The 18336-nt window shown below is 37.8% G+C and overlaps 1 protein-coding gene across 1 annotated transcript in view; it reads right to left on the bottom strand.

The window, feature by feature from the left end:
* The window catches only part of LOC131435358 (neuroligin-4, X-linked-like), a 413817-nt gene that overhangs the window by 253892 nt on the left and 141589 nt on the right, over window positions 1-18336 (bottom strand). The window contains exon 4 of the mRNA XM_058603165.1: window positions 13698-13839. The gene's annotated coding sequence lies outside the window, so the exon portion shown is untranslated. The remainder of the gene's footprint in view (window positions 1-13697; window positions 13840-18336) is intronic.

Genomic DNA, 18336 nt, shown 5'->3' with positions numbered 1-18336 from the left:
TTTATCTGCGTTTGGGCCTGGTTGGCGTCCGTGCTGATCAATGGATTCTGCAGTAGATGATATAAGAAGATATACGAGTACATTGAAAGATGATTTGCCAATCCTAGGTCTGATCATTTATAAATTCTCTTCGCAATTTCAACTAATCCCGATCAGTAACGGAGCAACAAACAGGGGTGGCAGCTCAAGCTCGAGAATCGTAGAACATAAAAACAAAAAAAAAAGTCAAACCATTTAAAGCAAATTTTGAGTTATGTAAATGAAGTATAACCCATCCCATGCAGCATCTTCTTTCAACCTGTATTAGTTTTCTTGAATTTGATAATTGCTCAGCACTGTTCAATATCGCGGAATTATTGATATTCAATAATCTGATTTTGAAGGCACACTGCTTTAGCTTCAAAATGCCGAGGGCGTTTTCGAATTTCAATTAACTATTTCCTTAAAAATGGGATAAAAATGGGTGATGTCGAATTTGCGTAACTGTAATCTACTCTGAGGGATCCTGCCTCCAGATGGTAGTCGGTGGGTTGGAACTTATACAGATTACGTTGACACATATCGATTGTGACCGCATCCTTCTGCCTGTGTGAGAATTATTGGTAGCCGGGTAGTAATATCCTTGTCGAATAAATATACCGCGGTGACACTGAACTTTTGTGAAAATTATATTCATTCAGGCACTTTTGTCATACTTTTAAGCTCGATCGTCGATTTCCAGTCTTGCTTGCTTCCAATGTAAAAAAAAACTAGAATTTGTTGGGGACATCATTCTTTGTAGTGGCCAGATTAAACTTTTTTCCGGAAACAGGTCGTTATTTTTCCTTAAAATTTCGTCGAAGCCCAGCAGTATAACATACTACCGAAACCTGATTCTGTGTTTTTACCACTTCGAAGTACTGTACTTTTCAAAAATGCCTAGTGTTTGTGACAATCAGAAATCACTGAATTGAACTTACCGATGTTCATTTAATGCGACTCAGGCTTTTATCTTTTTCATTAGAGCCTTTCAATTCGTTGTTCACCAGTACCATCGTCTTCAACGTCGTCATCATCATCATAATCATTCGTCGAGGTTAATTTACAACCACCTTTGCCCCCCATTATGCTTGCACGCCATGAAAATGGAAGGCAATACCAGACGGGTCAGCTTTCAACGGGGCAATGAAAAGCTGTAAACTATTTATCTCGCCTGCGACCTTTATCTGACTGTTTCGTTGGCTGGGATAACTGACCCCGGAATGTAAGAGATAGCCGCCGGTTGGCCAGTTTTATGACTTTTCGTTGTGCTTCCTTTTATTATGAAGTAGTTCGTTCACCAGTTGGTGTTAAGTGTGAAAGATATTGGCAATCCGTGCAGTTGAGTTGGATTTTTACGAGTTCACGAACGGTTGGATATGCTTGGCTTTGGTACCTTTCCCCAAACTGAATAATGGCAGGTTCGGGTGTAATCGATAAAAAGGGTGAAATAATTTTACCGTAACATTATGGAGGCTAGAGAGAATTTATCGGATTTCAAGAGGAAGCTATCTAATACAGAAATCGCTCGTTCGTAATCGTAACTGGGTGATAATGAACTTGAACATGAATTTCATTGTCCTTAGAAAATGTGACGCACAAATTTAAGAAGATGATTAACATGGTACTGAGATATTTTTAAATCAATTAAAGTAATAGACGTCTTTTTCCTCTCGAATAATGGAAAAATACTAGGCAATTTATAGCCTGTTCGCACTATACTGGGACGACCGGGACGGGACCATCCGGGACTATCCGGGACGTTTTTTTCCTCATCGGCGATGACTGAGCTGCCGGCGTGTGTTTGTATTGGAATCCCGGATCCGGGATAAAATTCATTTGGCTGCCACCGATATTCCTCACCGAGTTTTTTCCAGCGCCGACGGTGCAAAAAACTCGGCGAGAAATATTTTATCCCGGATCCTTTTTAATGTAACTATTTTACTGTAATACTACCATTCTGGGAATATTTAATTTTTTTTAAAGAATGACTTACAGTCGAGAGCCAGTGCAGTTATACCAAGACGAAAAAAAAATTCTAACCGATCATCATCATTTGCTGAGAGGAACTTGAAAGATACTGGGAAATATCGTTGGTTGCTTCTGAGATAAATGGAATTGAAAAATGAATTGATACATTATTCTGGAAATGAAATAAAAAACTACAAGGGACAGCCCCATGGGGTTGTTCAAATTTTAAACGAAGAACTTTCTTATATTTGTGCCTAATAGTACTGTTGTTGTACCGTTTCATTGTACTATGTCATGTCTTTATTTTACAATGTATCGGTTTTATAAGTTTATATCGGTAACGGTTTTATATAAACTTATAAGACCGATATACTGAAGAAGGATGTAAATAACATTCCGAAATACGTATCGGTATTATAACGTTTAATACACTTTTGTGAAGATAGTGAATGTGAAAATAGTGACTTTGTCAGAGTGTTATATTCTACTGACAGCTAAAACGAAAATCTAGTGATATATTTGTGCTTAAGCGAAATATTTTTTACGAAAATAGCCCTTTGATAATTTTGGATGCTCCAAAAAGGACCATTCAGTTGAATGGTGTTCATATCATGTTCATCTTGCACTTCACGATCGAGATCATCATGCGTTTTCCTCGAATGCGTAGAAACGGCGGAATATCAATGAAAATGTTTTTTGCGAAGCGTACAAATCAACGAACGAACACGTGTCTGATGTACATAACAACTTTTTCTAGGGACAATAATGATAATGGCTTGAACAAGAGAGAAAATTAGGAATTGCTCGATAGGAATTGAAATTTCAAACCCCTTTGATCTAAAACATACAGTTTTATCTCCTCGAACTGATGCGTAAAAATATTTTCAAGCAAAAGGTGTGATGCAATCGAAAATCTGTTTAAAATCGATTGCGCTGTAGATGTTCAAAATCTCATCACTGTTTGTTCGTTTTTATTTTCCGTATTTTGTATTCGCATCCCCATACAGAAAACAAAGACGTAATCCCACGTCAAAACATTATTTTGACTGTTCATTGGAGATTAACATAAAATAACAACTATATAATGTCTACTACCCAAATCCCAACTAATCCTTCTTCACTTTGGATGGGAGTTTATAGTAATCTATAAAGAACAAAATAAGGTAATTTTTTTCAGCTGGTGAGAACCATTCAAAGCTTTTAAAATATTCGATTAATCCTTATCATAAATTCAATTCCATTTCTTCAAATAAGCTTGAAATTCAATTGGATAAAATGATAAGAAAACCTAAGAAAAGAGCAATAAACGGTTACCTACTAACACACACCAAACACTCAAACGTCATTGCTCATTTATTTAATGCCATAATAAAATCACTCAACACTAGTACGAAACCAAGTGAAATCACTGCTACATAATTAAGATTGGAACTTTAGTATCACATTCCAAACTTTTATCACAGAAACTGATATGTGTGCTAACATCTGTCATATCTGATATTGGAAAGGAAAAACTTCTCCCTGCAGAAGCTTCACCGCTTCTCGTCACGTGCGCGTCTGCCGGATGTAATACACTCTTAGCATTTAGGTAAAAGCTTTATTTTCGCTATCCATATTGTCTTACGAACGATTATTTTTACGAGCGATAATAGAACTCTGTTCTATACCGCTAGCTGTCCTCTTTGGTAGATACCTTGTGTCGCAGAAAAATATTCTCGCTGGAGCTGAGCTAAACTGGATACGAAACTTTTTCGTTCGGGTCGAAATAAAATCAAACGCTACCATCAAGTATGGCACTACTGATGGCAGCTCAACTGCAGCGTAAAGTTTTCTGAAGATTTCCTAGAATCTTTAGAGAACCAAAGTTTTATCGCGTGGGGTTCTAAAACGTGATTTATGATGAGCTCGCCTGGGAGAAATTTTCTCGCATCACCGACTGGTTTCACGGCAGCAAAGCTCGCCACGGTGAACAACTTTCACAGGAATTGGGTGCTTTTTCGGATAAACTATCAGACTGATTTGAATAAAGTGTGAATAAATATAGAGAGGAAACGTTACACACACATACACACACCTGCTTACATGGGTAAGCTGCTGCAAGATGGCAAGTTTCTACTGCTACTGGTAAGTCCTCTGCATCTTTTGGCTCCGGGATGATTCTTTCTATACACTCGGAGCACGTGACCAGTTTTCTTTCATTAGAAGTAGTTAAAGTTTATATTCAATTTCATAGTAGCTTACAGAGCCATCAATCTTAATAGCAACTGGACATAATGGTTTTTACTTGCATCGAGACGATTCTGCTTTCCAGTACAAATGGACGAAGCATATCTCAATGGATCTCAGAGAAATGTAGCCCATTAAGTAGGAAAGCAGTCGGCGAAATATATTCACAGTTTTAAAGCTGAAAATCATGAATTCATTTAATTTTGTTATGTATGCAACGATGTGCTTAACTTTTTTATTATTAGCAAATTGGTACTAAGTTCGATGTTAAATCTGCGCGTAGTTTTTTGTCATATTTTAGGTTTTCTAATTTACTCAATTACCTTACTTTTTCCGTAAATTGAAATGCATTGTTTTTCTGGTCACAAGCTTCGTTCACATAATGATCTAATTTTGTGCCTTCTCTTTTTTTAGTTTTCCACTATTAGACACACCAATGTTTACTTGGATAAAATGAAATTTGTTTCTCTTCTTCAACATATGCTGAACAAAGAATCTTTACATCACCTAGTAGGTCACGATCGTTTCGTTTCGTTATTTCTTCATTTTCTTTTTTTGCAGTCAACAGCGTCGAAGGTGTTACTTATACCGTTTTCGTTTTTAAACCTACACGCGGGCTACTCTAACTCCGAGTAAAACGAGCACGTGGTACGCACCCTAAACAACAACTCATAAAAAAAAAAAAATAACAAACTCGCATGGACGTCGTGGTATTAATCACCATGAACCTCACAAACCGTGTTCAATATATCGTAGTTTATTCTCGAATATATTCTAGAATTTCTCTTTCATTATTTCTGTGACCGTTTATTACACTGTCAGTATTTCAAGATTTGTAAAACAGATTCCATACAGGTGGTTATGTTTACCTGAATTGATTACCGCTGCAGATATTTATGGACCCGCAGATTTGAGGGATTTTACTTGTTAACATTTTTGAAATTTACATATTTGAAGCACCTTATTTTATAACATACCGAATAAGCTGTTAAGTTACGTAACTATACCAAAATAATTATTGTATTTAATTATTGTATATTAATAATATATTGGATGATTCTGGAACAAAAATTATCAATTTTTGCAGAAAAAGGATGTTCTAAGTTACATCAATTTCCAACATGGCTACTTCTGGTTCATCGATATTCGCTACAAACCATTAGAATATAATTATTTTCGAAACGAGTTTGATGAGCAGATGTCGGAAAACGACGTTTGAGGTGATTCTGAATACAAAAATGGTGACTTCCGGTTTATTGATATTTCTTGATAACCTTTACAATATGGGTATTTTAGGAACGGGTTTGATGAGTAGATGTAGAAGTGGTTCTGATTTCCAAGATGGTGACTTCCGGTTAATTGATATTCCTTGAAAACCATTATAATATGGGTATTTTCTGAATGGGTTTGATGAGCAGATGTCAGAAAACGATGCTTGTGACGGTTCTGAATTCCATCACGGCAGCTTCCGGTTTATTGATATTCTTTGAAAACCCTTACAATCGGGTATTTTTGGAACGGATTTGATGAGTAGATGTCGGAAAACGATGTTTGAGGTGGTTCTGAATTCTAAGAAAACGACTTCCGTTTTATTGATATTCCTTGAAAACTCTTACAATATGAGTATTTTCGGAACGGGTTTGGTGAGTAGATGCTCTGTGATGCGAACCCGGTTTGGACCACACGTCAGCACACGCAACGGACGAACGACCACAGATATCACATTGTGTCAACACCTGTTGAGGCCATCACAATGCTTTGTTTTAATTTGACAGTCGGATACCCTCAGCCGTGCCAGTTCCGAATTTATTGTTTATTGATGACTACAGTGCACAGTACCTACGAACTAAATCGATCGCACCAAGCACGCTAAGGCAAAACCCTACCAAGGAACGCAATCGAACGAAGTGCTCACTCGAGTGACCGATAGTAGGGTAAGAGCCCGAGTCATCGCAGTCTTCAGAGCCAATCCTTATCCCGAAGTTACGGATCCAATTTGCCGACTTTCCTTACCTACATTATTCTATCGACTAGAGACTCTACATCTTGGAGACCTGCTGCGGATTCGGTACAAACTGTTGAGAGTTTGCGTGTTCCAATCTTCGATTTTCATGGACTAAGGAGAGTACATCGACACAGCTGTAGAAACCATGCTCTTGCAATCTGTCCAATCACATCTCTCTGTGAAAAATATTCCGTGGTCAGTATAACTGTTAAACAGAAAAGATAACCGAACCGCACCACTTGTACGTAAGCGGTAATTTATAGTCAAACGACTGGAGCGCCATCCAGAGAGCAGAGCGTCTCGCCCGTAATCCCGCATAACGAGATAGTTATGTTTTTTTACGCCAATAGTTTTCAGTATACCATACCCAGTAAACGTAAACGTCACCATTGATTTGTTCGCAAGATAGACTTCTTGGTCATCATTCCGAACCCAGACTGAGGGTGTATGCGGGGGCATATGGGGCGTTGTTTGTATCCATCACGTACCCAACGGTACACCACGTGCAGTAAGTCTAAGCTCGCGACATAGGCCTTCAGAACTGAACATCGCTACGATGGGACAAACTATTAACACCAAGGGACCGATGTCGGGTGATTTGCAAGTGTAAACCAGCAAAACTGTTCGTAATGGATCGCAATCTCCTCTTGAAAGCAATAGCGTAAATGACCTGTGCGTTAACCACAGGCCAGTAACTCTGCTTCGGATAATCGAGTTAAACGGGCTTGAGCCCTAGGCAGTTTCACGTACTTTTTGACTTTCTATTCAGAATGCTTTTCAACTTTCCCTCACGATACTTGTTCGCTATCGGTCTCTTGGTGATATTTAGCTTTAGAAGCAGTTTAGCTCCCACTTTGTGCTGCTCTATCAAGCAACACGACTCCATGGAAAAATTTTCTACCATCAGCGCCGTTCTATGCCCTATCACCCTCTATGGAAGTAAAAGCTACATTCTAGTTGAACTTGAACCAGGATCCGCTGATTATGGTAGATAACAAAATTTCCAGTACATGGAATCAGATAGATACACGATACGTATCACCTCTAAGTGCTGAGCTCCTCCCGTTTCGCTAACAGCTACTCAGGGAATCCTTGTTAGTTTCTTCTCCTCCCCTTATTAATATACTTAAATTTAGGGGGTAGTCACACATTATATGAGGCCTACTTATTCGTCGGATGGTCAAATGTCGATGCACTACCTACACACATCAGGGGGGTATCCAAGCCAGGCTGCAGTCGTTCAACACCGTTCTTTGGTAGCTATCAGATCACCGTCTTCCATCACCTCCTTGTGTCGAGAGAAAAAGTGCGGCTACGAAATCACGTGGCATCGAATTTCACCACAACGTGTTTCATTCGCACATTCGTGTTCGTATGAAACACTAGCCGTACCCCGATGGTACGCGGTGCTAGAGGTCAAACAAAAGAATCACCAAAAGATTCCCATCCTTGACGGCCGACTACGTTTCGACCACTACCCATGGTTGATGATGGTACACCAATCAGTACAAATCGTAATACATACCTGCTACTGTCGTTAGCTATCGCATATAACGTGGTAGCCGTATAACATTCCTCAGACACCTAAATCCTCTTCGCATTAGCCGGAGTCGATCCAATCCGCGTCAATCCACCGCAACCAGCGGAACCGTATACTACGGTACCGTCAGTGATACAAGTATGCCTCGCATCGTGCGCAGACCGACCAGAACGTAGAAGACGGTTTAGCTGACATGCCCACTACAAGGGCCATTAATGGTACATCATATGGCAGACTTCCGCAGACTGATGGAAACGTCTTAGGCAAGTATGGTGATGTATCCCACTATAAGGGCCATTGATGATACATCATATGGCAGACTGATAAGAACGTACGTGCAATTTACATGTCAAACAGGGCAACTTTATCGTGGAATATAACTTTAACAAAATTACGCACGTCATCGAACGATCAAGACGTTCGAGACGTGCTATACAGTCCTAGTGCGATACCTCCACTATGCCATGCACTATCCACGGGACCGATAACCAGAGTAGAATCAGTTGGCAGGAGACATAGAATGTCGCACTATACCACAATATGGTATAGTGATATAGTGCGAAAAGTTTTATTGATCACATCACTGGTACGTATAGTGTGCAAATGTTTTTGCAACCGGGTTACTTCACCAAGTTTCCAACTGTTGATCACATCGACCCAGTGAAGTAAAGTTCTGGGTCGTACTTGTAAGAAATTGTTAAGTGCACAAGTGTTTAGGGTATTGGTTTGAGATTGCGTGTAAATTCAATATTGATCAAAGAAGTATTTATCAAGTGTGTGTTTTTAGATAGAGTAGCGCATTTAGAGTTATTTTAACGATTAACGACTAAATTTTGTGTGGTGTTTATACGATGGCACCTACAACTCGACCAGACCACAGTAAGCTGCAGCGGTCACTGACGGACATTGTGTCGTCATTGGTAGTAAGACAGGGCGATAAAGCTATCTGCAACATCGATCCCGTAGGATGTCCATACGTCCAGAATAGATTTGCCTCTGGCAACTTCATCCGTCACTTTCTTACAGTACATACGGAACGTGCATGTGCAAGCAATCTCTTCACAAGTACCTATCCAATGGAGAAGAGGGCAAGCATAATTCCTATGCGTTTAATAGATATCGACCAGCAGTTACTAATTGCGTCAGCAGTTGAGCTGACAACCTTCCATCATCTTCCTATTTCATGCTTCGAGTGGGAAGGCTTCAAAGACTTACTGAAACCGATTACAACGACTCTTGGGTGTACTTTGAACCGTGTCACAATGAAATGTCATCTCTCGAAGACTGTCCATCGTCTGAAAGAAATGTTGATAGATGGGATGAAAGGCAAGCTCGTCTGCTTGAAAATAGATTCTGCTGCCCGACACAATCGCCATATCTTAGGCATCAATAAGCAGTATGCCCTAGACGAGCAGGTGGTCATTCGTACCTTTGGTATGATCGAAATCAAAGAAAGTCAGACGAGCTGGATAAGAATGCTGAACTGGCCAAAGAACTGTCCGAAAGGGTTACTCTTGTGAGATGTGCCGTGCATACCTTACAGCTTGTAATACTGGATGTTGTTGATAAATTCGATGAGTCTATCCGAACCATCACTGCTGTTGCTAAAAAAGGTAAGCTGGTGAAGTACCGGTCAGAGTTTGAAAGCTACGATGCTTCATACCAACCCGTCTGGAGTAGGACACGATGGGGTGGTATATTCAAAATGGGGTGGAATCGTTCGTACACCAAAAAATGCATTTCACAAATATTGCCTTTTTCAAATCGTTGTAACTCGGAAACCGTTAATTGTACAGAAATGGCGTTCAGGAAGAAGTTGTAGGGAATCGATTGGGCACTCTAAAAAAATTATACACTGGAAAAAATTTTTGATTTTTTTGTCAATAGTTACAATATAATCCGAAAATGTTAAATAAAAAAAGCATGGTTTTATTTTTTTTGATAATTTTAATTTTAAAGCTGTTATTAAAACCTACAGATTGAAGGCTATCCAATCCGTGCCTTTTGAAAAATGAAGAAGTTACAGCTAAAACAGTTTACGGGACTCGTAATTCGGAAACTTTAAATGAACAAAAATGGCGTTCAGGAAGATTGGGCACTCTAAAAAATATACCTGATGATTTTGATAAGTATCTTACGCAAATATTTCATGAATCCGTGAATCTTGGTTGCGTCTTTGATCCTAGAGCTACGCCAAAAACATAACTACAACGTGTGGGACCATTGGTTACCCCGTAAGACTACGCACCGAGAGACATATGCAGTAGCAATGGTTGTACTATCCACACCATTGAACAAATATGGTTACGATCTTTCAGTGCCCTTGCCTTGAATCTCTCTAATCAACGCACTGGCATTGGGAAAGATAATTTGGAAAACATTTTACTTTTTATTTTAAACAAAGAGTTGTTCCCCAGGGCGCTGGCAACTGCATATAATTGGAAGGGCCCAATCGACCCGGTTGACGATGATTCTCAGGAATGTATATGATACCGTTGATGTTCAGCTGAATGTCGAATGAGACAAATATTGTCGTCTATCACTGGCTTATCGCCGGATAATAGGGGGATAACTTTTGTTCATATTTTCATGAAATCAATTTCCAATGATGCTGAAAGGGTTCATGCAGTCATGATACTTGTTATGATTCAATTAGCGATAATCGTAGTTGGGTGAACGATGATATATGTGTTGTGATTAAGAATTTTTTCAGCACTGAGTAGATGTAGGAAGACGATGTTTGACGTCGTTCTGAAATCCAAAATGACGGCTTCTGGCTATTCCGTGAAAACCCTTACAATTTGTGTCGATATTTATCGAATTGCTCGAATACCTTCACAATATGCATATTTTAGGAACGGTTCTCATTAATAAGAGTTTACATTTTGGAGCAGTAGCATAATATCTACGGCGGATCTAAATTGTAGCCGGATTTAGCAAAAAAAGAATATAATACCAGTCAAATCAGTTTCAGATTATCAAGACTGTTGATAAAGTGAAATTCTGGATATAAAAAAACTGAAGCAGATGGCTAGCTCTTGGAATTCAGAACCACATCAAACATCGTCATCCTACATCTACTCATCAAACCCGTTCCAAAAATACCCATATTACAAGGGTTTTCAAGGAATATCAATAAATCGGAACCACCTCAAACATCGTTTTCTGACATGTACTCATCAAACCCGTTCCAAGAATACACATATTGTACCCATGATTTTCATTGTATGCAAAAACCTCTTTTTACGAAGTAGATTCGTAAAAAAAGATTAAGTTTTTTAGGATTTTGTTCGTTAAAAGAGTTACGTAAAAATAGATAACGTAAAAAACGTTTACGTGAACGCAGGCTTTTGTCTATTAGCATTCTTATTGCTTAGTAAAATAATCTTAAAGTTTCTATGCCGCAGTATAGTTTCAATTTCCACTCGAACCATTTGTAGTATTCTTCTGTCATCATTTGGCAGCAAAATAGTGTTCAAAACTATCTGAGCGGGCTCATCCCCCGATCGATAATGTTTTTTTTTGTTTTTTTTTATATCGATAGAAAAAAACATTATAAATGTTTTTTGTTTGCTCTCGTTTCATTCATTTAACGTTGATTTCAACTCTATCGATGAATATATAATACCTAATAGATTTGATTGTATCTTAAAGAAGACCTAATGATGACCTGCCGCTTTATCCAATTGAGCTACAGCTGTATTTGTGTTAGTCATTCTTTTTCCCTCATTTCTATAAAGTTCATATTCCCGGTGAAAAAGGAACAACGGCCCCAGTGAAAAATTGGTATATATGTTTCGCGATGAAAACAAAACAATATATAAAAGCGATTCACACGTGGCATCAGGACTATCACCGGTTTGAAACGGTTACGGATCGACAATATTAATTGTAAGCAATTCTTATGGAGACACACAACGTGAACGTCACAGAACATTATGACGTCCGGTACGTGAATAATACCCGGTTAAACAAAAATTCAAAATAATCTCGACGTCGACCGAAGTTGATTAGGCGTCTGAATCGTGTTTAATACTGGCATTTTCTGATAAAAACGAACCAATCTCATTTGCAGTTGTGGTTATAAAAGAACTGTTATAAGGCCTAATGATATATTCCACATTTGTGCCGATTGCCAGAAATTACAAACCTGAGTAGTTTATTATGCCGGTTTGTAACAAGTGAAAAATTGTCCTAATATAATCAATTATTAAATCGAACGTGTAGATGTAATCCAAGACTCTGAATTGGTCCGGACTATTCATAAATTCAATATACACGAGAAAACAATGAATGAAATACTTATATTAAACAATGGTAGGTATATGGTCGGAAAAAATAGACGTTATGTTCCTAAAGATAGAAATACTTTAAATGTGGATTAGAAAAATCCAGTTGGGATGACGCGAAATAAAACTTCGGGATTCACTTATTTGTTACAGTAGGTGGTTGGAGCATTATTAAATAAAGCCATATAAAACTATACTTCAACGGTAGTGAATTCATGTCAGATGGTTCAGCAGAAAGTTTTTAAAAATAACTTTAATCACCTGCATTTTTTTGTTACTACAGCATATTACAAAACAACCATATATTATATTGCAACAAACAAATCATATCATCTGTGTACAATACTTTGAAGTTGAACTCCGTGTTTATCATTGAATCAAACATTTGCCATAACAAATATAGTTACCACAACACAAAAAAAAAATTATATAATTTGAATTACTACTAATTTTAATAATATTAGGGCATATTCAATGGTGTTCCAGTTCTAGATCCGTAATTTATGTCAGTTTTAAAATTTTGATCTGGAAATTATAGCAAGAAAAATTGACAGCCCCATCAGCGTTTTAATCGTGTTTCAAAAATACAAAAAAAAGAACGGCATTGTATGTCAGTTTTAAATTTGACAGAAAAACTGTTCGAATAAATAAAACTAGAACGGCTTGCTAGGGATACGTTTGTTCCCGTTTCAGTTCTATTATAGATCTTCCTTATAAAACTTCTAGCTGCTGAATTTGCTCTTAGCAATAATAGTGTGCGAGCAAAAGTGATCCTGTTAAAATTATTGGCACTAGAGTCTCAAAATACATAGCATTCGCAATATATTTTAATTTGAAATATTTCATATAGCTTTATTACTACGTTGACGTACTTTTAACTACATAGTGTTTGCAAATAATTAAATTAAAAACTAGCTCCGCAACACTCTGTATACGTCTGAAGCATGCACAACAAAGGCAGGTAGCAGAACTCATTATTAAAACAAGAAAACATTTTTCCCTCTTTCGTTGGCTAGATTAACCAAGCGTGTGAAAAAATGAATGGAGACCACTCAGCAGAAAAAACTCAACACTACCTCAAACCATATGTTATGCTCTGAATAATGATGGTTGATTTTGGTACGAGAGTTGACTTGTTTGTTATTAGTAGGATAAATCCTGGTGAAATGCCGCTCTTTGGATATCTCGTAAATAGATTCGATGTATTGAAGCGTCACACAAAAAAATACGTAAGCAATAGTTGCTCTTCATTTTTTATCAGTCTTATTATTATTAACTACTTACTCTCGGTCATGTTTTGGAGACCGACAAATTTTTATGTTCATAAGAATGGACGTTTCGAGTAATAAATATTAAGGTGGTGTGCATCTTTTCCTTACAATCGGTATAGATGCCGAAGAAAAATCAGGATGAGACGCCGCACATACCTACAATAAGCACTCCAATAAGATATGGTGAAAATCTGTTTTAATCCATCTAGTGGCGTGATGATACATTTCTCATGTGACTTGTGTTCTCAGCAAAATTACTGTGATATTCTTGAAAAACTACAAATTGAATACAAACAATTTTTGAAGTTTTTTCAGCATCGGTCTAAATGGCGGTATGAAATTTGAAACACACTTCTCTCTCTCTAGATCCGGAATACCTTTAATTTGGGCCTTTTTTTGGGTAAATCGGTTGAGCCATCTCCGAGAAAAGTGAGTAAGTTTCGTTTTTGACCTATACTTCCAGTACTTCCGTAACCGTTATATCCGATGTGAGTTTGTGTGGTTGTCAACTTGCCAGACCTGTAAAATAGAGGAATTTGTTTACTATTTTCGATAGATTAGCTCGTTTTTACACATTCTTCTTTAAAAGTAAACTAACCTATTCGCAGGTCTTTTCACTCGCCACTTTGTAATTCCGGGACTGGAAGTTTACAAAATGTTTAAAAAAAATCTATGTGACAAGAATGACTTTCATTTCATCCTAAGTTATTAAAACTGGATCAGCCATATCGGAAAAAAGAAATTTTTTCTCATACATACACATACATTTGCTCAGTTTGTCGAACTGGATCGAATGGTATATGACACTGATTGCATAACCTTACTTCGAGAACCCAACTAAAAACTATAAACAATATGGCAAAAAGGAGAGTGATTATTTTGTAAATCGTCCGAATTCAATTTTTCGTGTGTCAGATGGAATTCATCACCTGACTATCAAGTGTAATAGATTTTGGTAGTAACACTTAAGATTGATTCAATATATCCGAAAACTAACTTCTATCGACCGATGGAGTTGAACTTGGCTCCAATAATGTATCCAAGTTCCTAAGTGTCCAGATGATCATGTGTCTAGAATTTAAGTGTCCAGTCTCCAAGAATGTAAGTGTCCTAGTTTTCACGAATGCAATTGTCAAAAATGTTTAAGTGTCTTGTTTCTCACGTGTCCAAGAGCTCAACAAATGCGCCCAAGTGTCTAAGTTTTTAAAAATTCAAGGGCACAAGTATTCAAGTTGTCGAATGGCTAAATGTCCATAATGTCCGAAGGGACCCCAATGAAAAATTTAAGAATAGTCCATGAGGATTCCAAGAGAAGTCCAAGAAAAGTTCAAGATTCAAAAAAGGACTCAAACCTACCAACCAAAATTTCTATGATTTAGGTTTCCATGATTAAAGAGTCTGGAGCCAGGAAATGTCTAAAACTATATTTTAAATTATTCGAACATCAAAATGTTCTTGTGAAACTGTGGTGATGAATACGTAACGATGAATGCTTTGAGTGTTTTAACAGCCCTATCGCTGAAACTGCACACAACATTGAATTCTTCACCAATCGAACTATATACATTTATTCGTTGTGCCAACCAACCACCGAGAATAACATTAAATCAATAAAAACACCAACAACAACTTCTAGGTCTCCCAAATACATTGTTCAACACAACACTGACTGTCACCGAATGGTCGAATTCGCAGATTGTACCAATCTGAACAGATTGTACTAGTATAGTCACTCATTTACGACCTCGTCCTAATAATAACAGTTGCGTGTTTTCTCCACTGTTCGCATGGACGCGAAGCAATCATGAAAACAAAAACCTAAATGAATCAGATTCCCCAGCAATGATCATAATAACGGAACGGAGAAAAAATACCAATAACGAAGCAAAATTACGACCATCACGTGGGAGCTAGGGCAGCTTAAATGACACAAAAACGCCCACCTTCCGCAGCACAATAGCGCTCACAGACCACAACACAGAGAGTGGCACACTCGAAGTACATCGATCCTGTGACAGCGTATGTGACCTCCGTCGGTACTATTCGACCACAATCGTTCTATCTAAGTAACGGACTCTACCCGACACCCACACGGCACAGCCCTTTTTGGTTTATCTCCGCTATCGATGATCATGAATTTCAATCAGGAGTTTTATGTGGCATCCCTTGCAATCTCCGAACGACATCGGTCCCGCCGGTCGTGTGAAAAATTCTTGGCTATTCGTGAGAGCAAAACGATGGCTTGGAACCGATTTGTTTGTCTGCGAGTTACGAGGGTAAAAAAATCGACTGTCATGAAGCAGAGACGGGGGACTACCAGCTAGCTATTGTTTATTTATGTATGTTTTTCCATCCTCCGGTGATGCTTTCCGCAAGGTGTAACGCTACTAGTTTATTGAGCAGTCCACAGCAGCGAAGGCTAGCTGTATCGATGTGGCCGTGGAAACGATTTTTTTATTATTTTCCGGATGTCAGTCGGTAGATGGGTGGAAGTTTTTCCAACTACGGATTTCAAATATGAATGCAAGTGGCAGACTAGGAACGATAAAACGATGCTTCGAGTAGGGTGTCTGTTGTAATCGAAGATGTTGGCATGAAACGATAAGTTCCCGAAAAAGATTGAGATCATCAGCATCACGTGTTTTGTCAAGATTGTGATACATTGACGATTGGCGCTAACGAATATCTAATCTAAATAAAAAATATTTGATGGAAAACTAAACAGTAAATCTCTATATAAGCTCAATTTGATCATCCTCGGTCAGTAGATAAAATCTGTTTCTTCGAATGGTATAAGGGTGTAAGAAGTTGCAGCAATTATTGTTCCAAGCAGTATAAATCAATATAAATATGAAATTGTGTTGTAAAGGGTGATTTTTTAAGAGCTTGAGAACTTTTTTAAACAATAAAACGCATAAAATTTGCAAAATCTCATCGGTTCTTTATTTTAAACGTTAGATTGGTACATGACATTTACTTTTTGAAGATAATTTCATTTAAATGTTGACCGCGGCTGCGTCTTAGGTGGTCCATTCGGAAAGTCCAATTTTGGGCAACTTTTTCGAGCATTTCGGCCGGAATAGCCCGAATTTCTTCGGAAATGTTGTCTTCCAAAGCTGGAATAGTTACTGGCTTATTTCTGTAGACTTTAGACTTGACGTAGCCCCACAAAAAATAGTCTAAAGGCGTCAAATCGCATGATCTTGGTGGCCAACTTACCGGTCCATTTCTTGAGATGAATTGTTCTCCGAAGTTTTCCCTCAAAATGGCCATAGAATCGCGAGCTGTGTGGCATGTAGCGCCATCTTGTTGAAACCACATGTCAACCAAGTTCAGTTCTTCCATTTTTGGCAACAAAAAGTTTGTTAGCATCGAACGATAGTGATCGCCATTCACTGTAACGTTGCGTCCAACAGCATCTTTGAAAAAATACGGTCCAATGATTCCACCAGCGTACAAACCACACCAAACAGTGCATTTTTCGGGATGCATGGGCAGTTCTTGAACGGCTTCTGGTTGCTCTTCACTCCAAATGCGGCAATTTTGCTTATTTACGTAGCCATTCAACCAGAAATGAGCCTCATCGCTGAACAAAATTTGTCGATAAAAAAGCGGATTTTCTGCCAACTTTTCTAGGGCCCATTCACTGAAAATTCGACGTTGTGGCAGATGAAATTATCTTCAAAAAGTAAATGTCATGTACCAATCTAACGTTTAAAATAAAGAACCGATGAGATTTTGCAAATTTTATGCGTTTTATTGTTTAAAAAAGTTCTCAAGCTCTTGAAAAATCACCCTTTATTTTAAAATACTGCTATCTTTCTAATGCATATATCATGTTCGAACGAATATGTTGCCAAAAACGAACCGTGCTAAAATCGAAACGTCATGAGAAAGGGTGCTGTGCATAGTTTTTTATGTGCAAAGAAATAATTGCATGCAACAGTATTGAAAATCGGGATTCACTTTGTTCCGAAACATCGCTTTATCATCAAGGGCGTAAAACTCCTACTACTGAAATAAGGGGAAAAAATCGCTTACACAAAAATATAGATATCTCTGTTATAAATAGACGATTTTCAACAATCTAAGACTTATTGTATATCTATTACCGTGCGAAATCTAAGTCTGAAAACATATTCTGTTTTGAAGGTCAATTATGACAGATATTGTCAAAAAACTAAAAACTGAAGCTTGCTGGTGAAAAATCAGATTTAACTTTTTTGATTGCAAATGCCTGCGACTGTGAGCTATTACTTGTCAGCCCTGATGATTGTCTATCAACGATATACTAGTACACTACAAATTTCTAATGAATGTTTGTCTTAATTTGTATGTTCCCAGAGAGACATTTACGAAAATTTTAACTAAATTCCTTCAAATTTCCCGACACTGCTTTGCTCGCAAATATTTGTTACGAACGTAGTAAAGAGTTTACCCTATTCATATTGACTTCAACTAAGTTTCCATGATTTGCTCCCTATGCGTGGTCTATATGCATCAATGGCAGTATAATTTAAGTTATGTCTTGTGCGAACTGTTCGTACTTGATTAACTCCAGTTGATTTCACCATTTTGCGGTGTAAACTTAGTTAGGGTGTCCAATCAATTTATGCAACCTCGTTTTAATTTTGAAAATTCAAATTACTGAGTCCAAATTATCCAATTTTTTCCAATAATTTTTTTTCTTTTTGTCTTCCTCTGTATAAAGGTAATAAAATTCCTGGAAAGCCCGACTCGGCCTTGGAGACCTCAGTGTTAAGCACTATTGGACTCAGGTCGACAAGATTGGAAAATGTCTGTGTGTGTGCACTTTTCAAAAATTTTTATCACCGCTGAATTTTCTTGGAGACGGCTGCATCGATTTCAACAAGCTTAGGCTCGTTTTGAAAGCTACTGCTATTACTACTGGCTGTTACTTCCGGTTCCGGAAATATAATGGTATAAGTAAAACAACCGATAAAATGCGTTGTTTTTTATCGTTCTTTTTTTTTTCAGAAATGGCAGAGTCGATTT

Source organism: Malaya genurostris, chromosome 3, assembly GCF_030247185.1.
Source record: "Malaya genurostris strain Urasoe2022 chromosome 3, Malgen_1.1, whole genome shotgun sequence".
In the NCBI taxonomy this organism is placed as follows: domain Eukaryota; kingdom Metazoa; phylum Arthropoda; class Insecta; order Diptera; family Culicidae; genus Malaya; species Malaya genurostris.
Note: the sequence above shows the minus strand (reverse complement) of the source record. Positions and strands in the feature narration are given on the sequence as shown.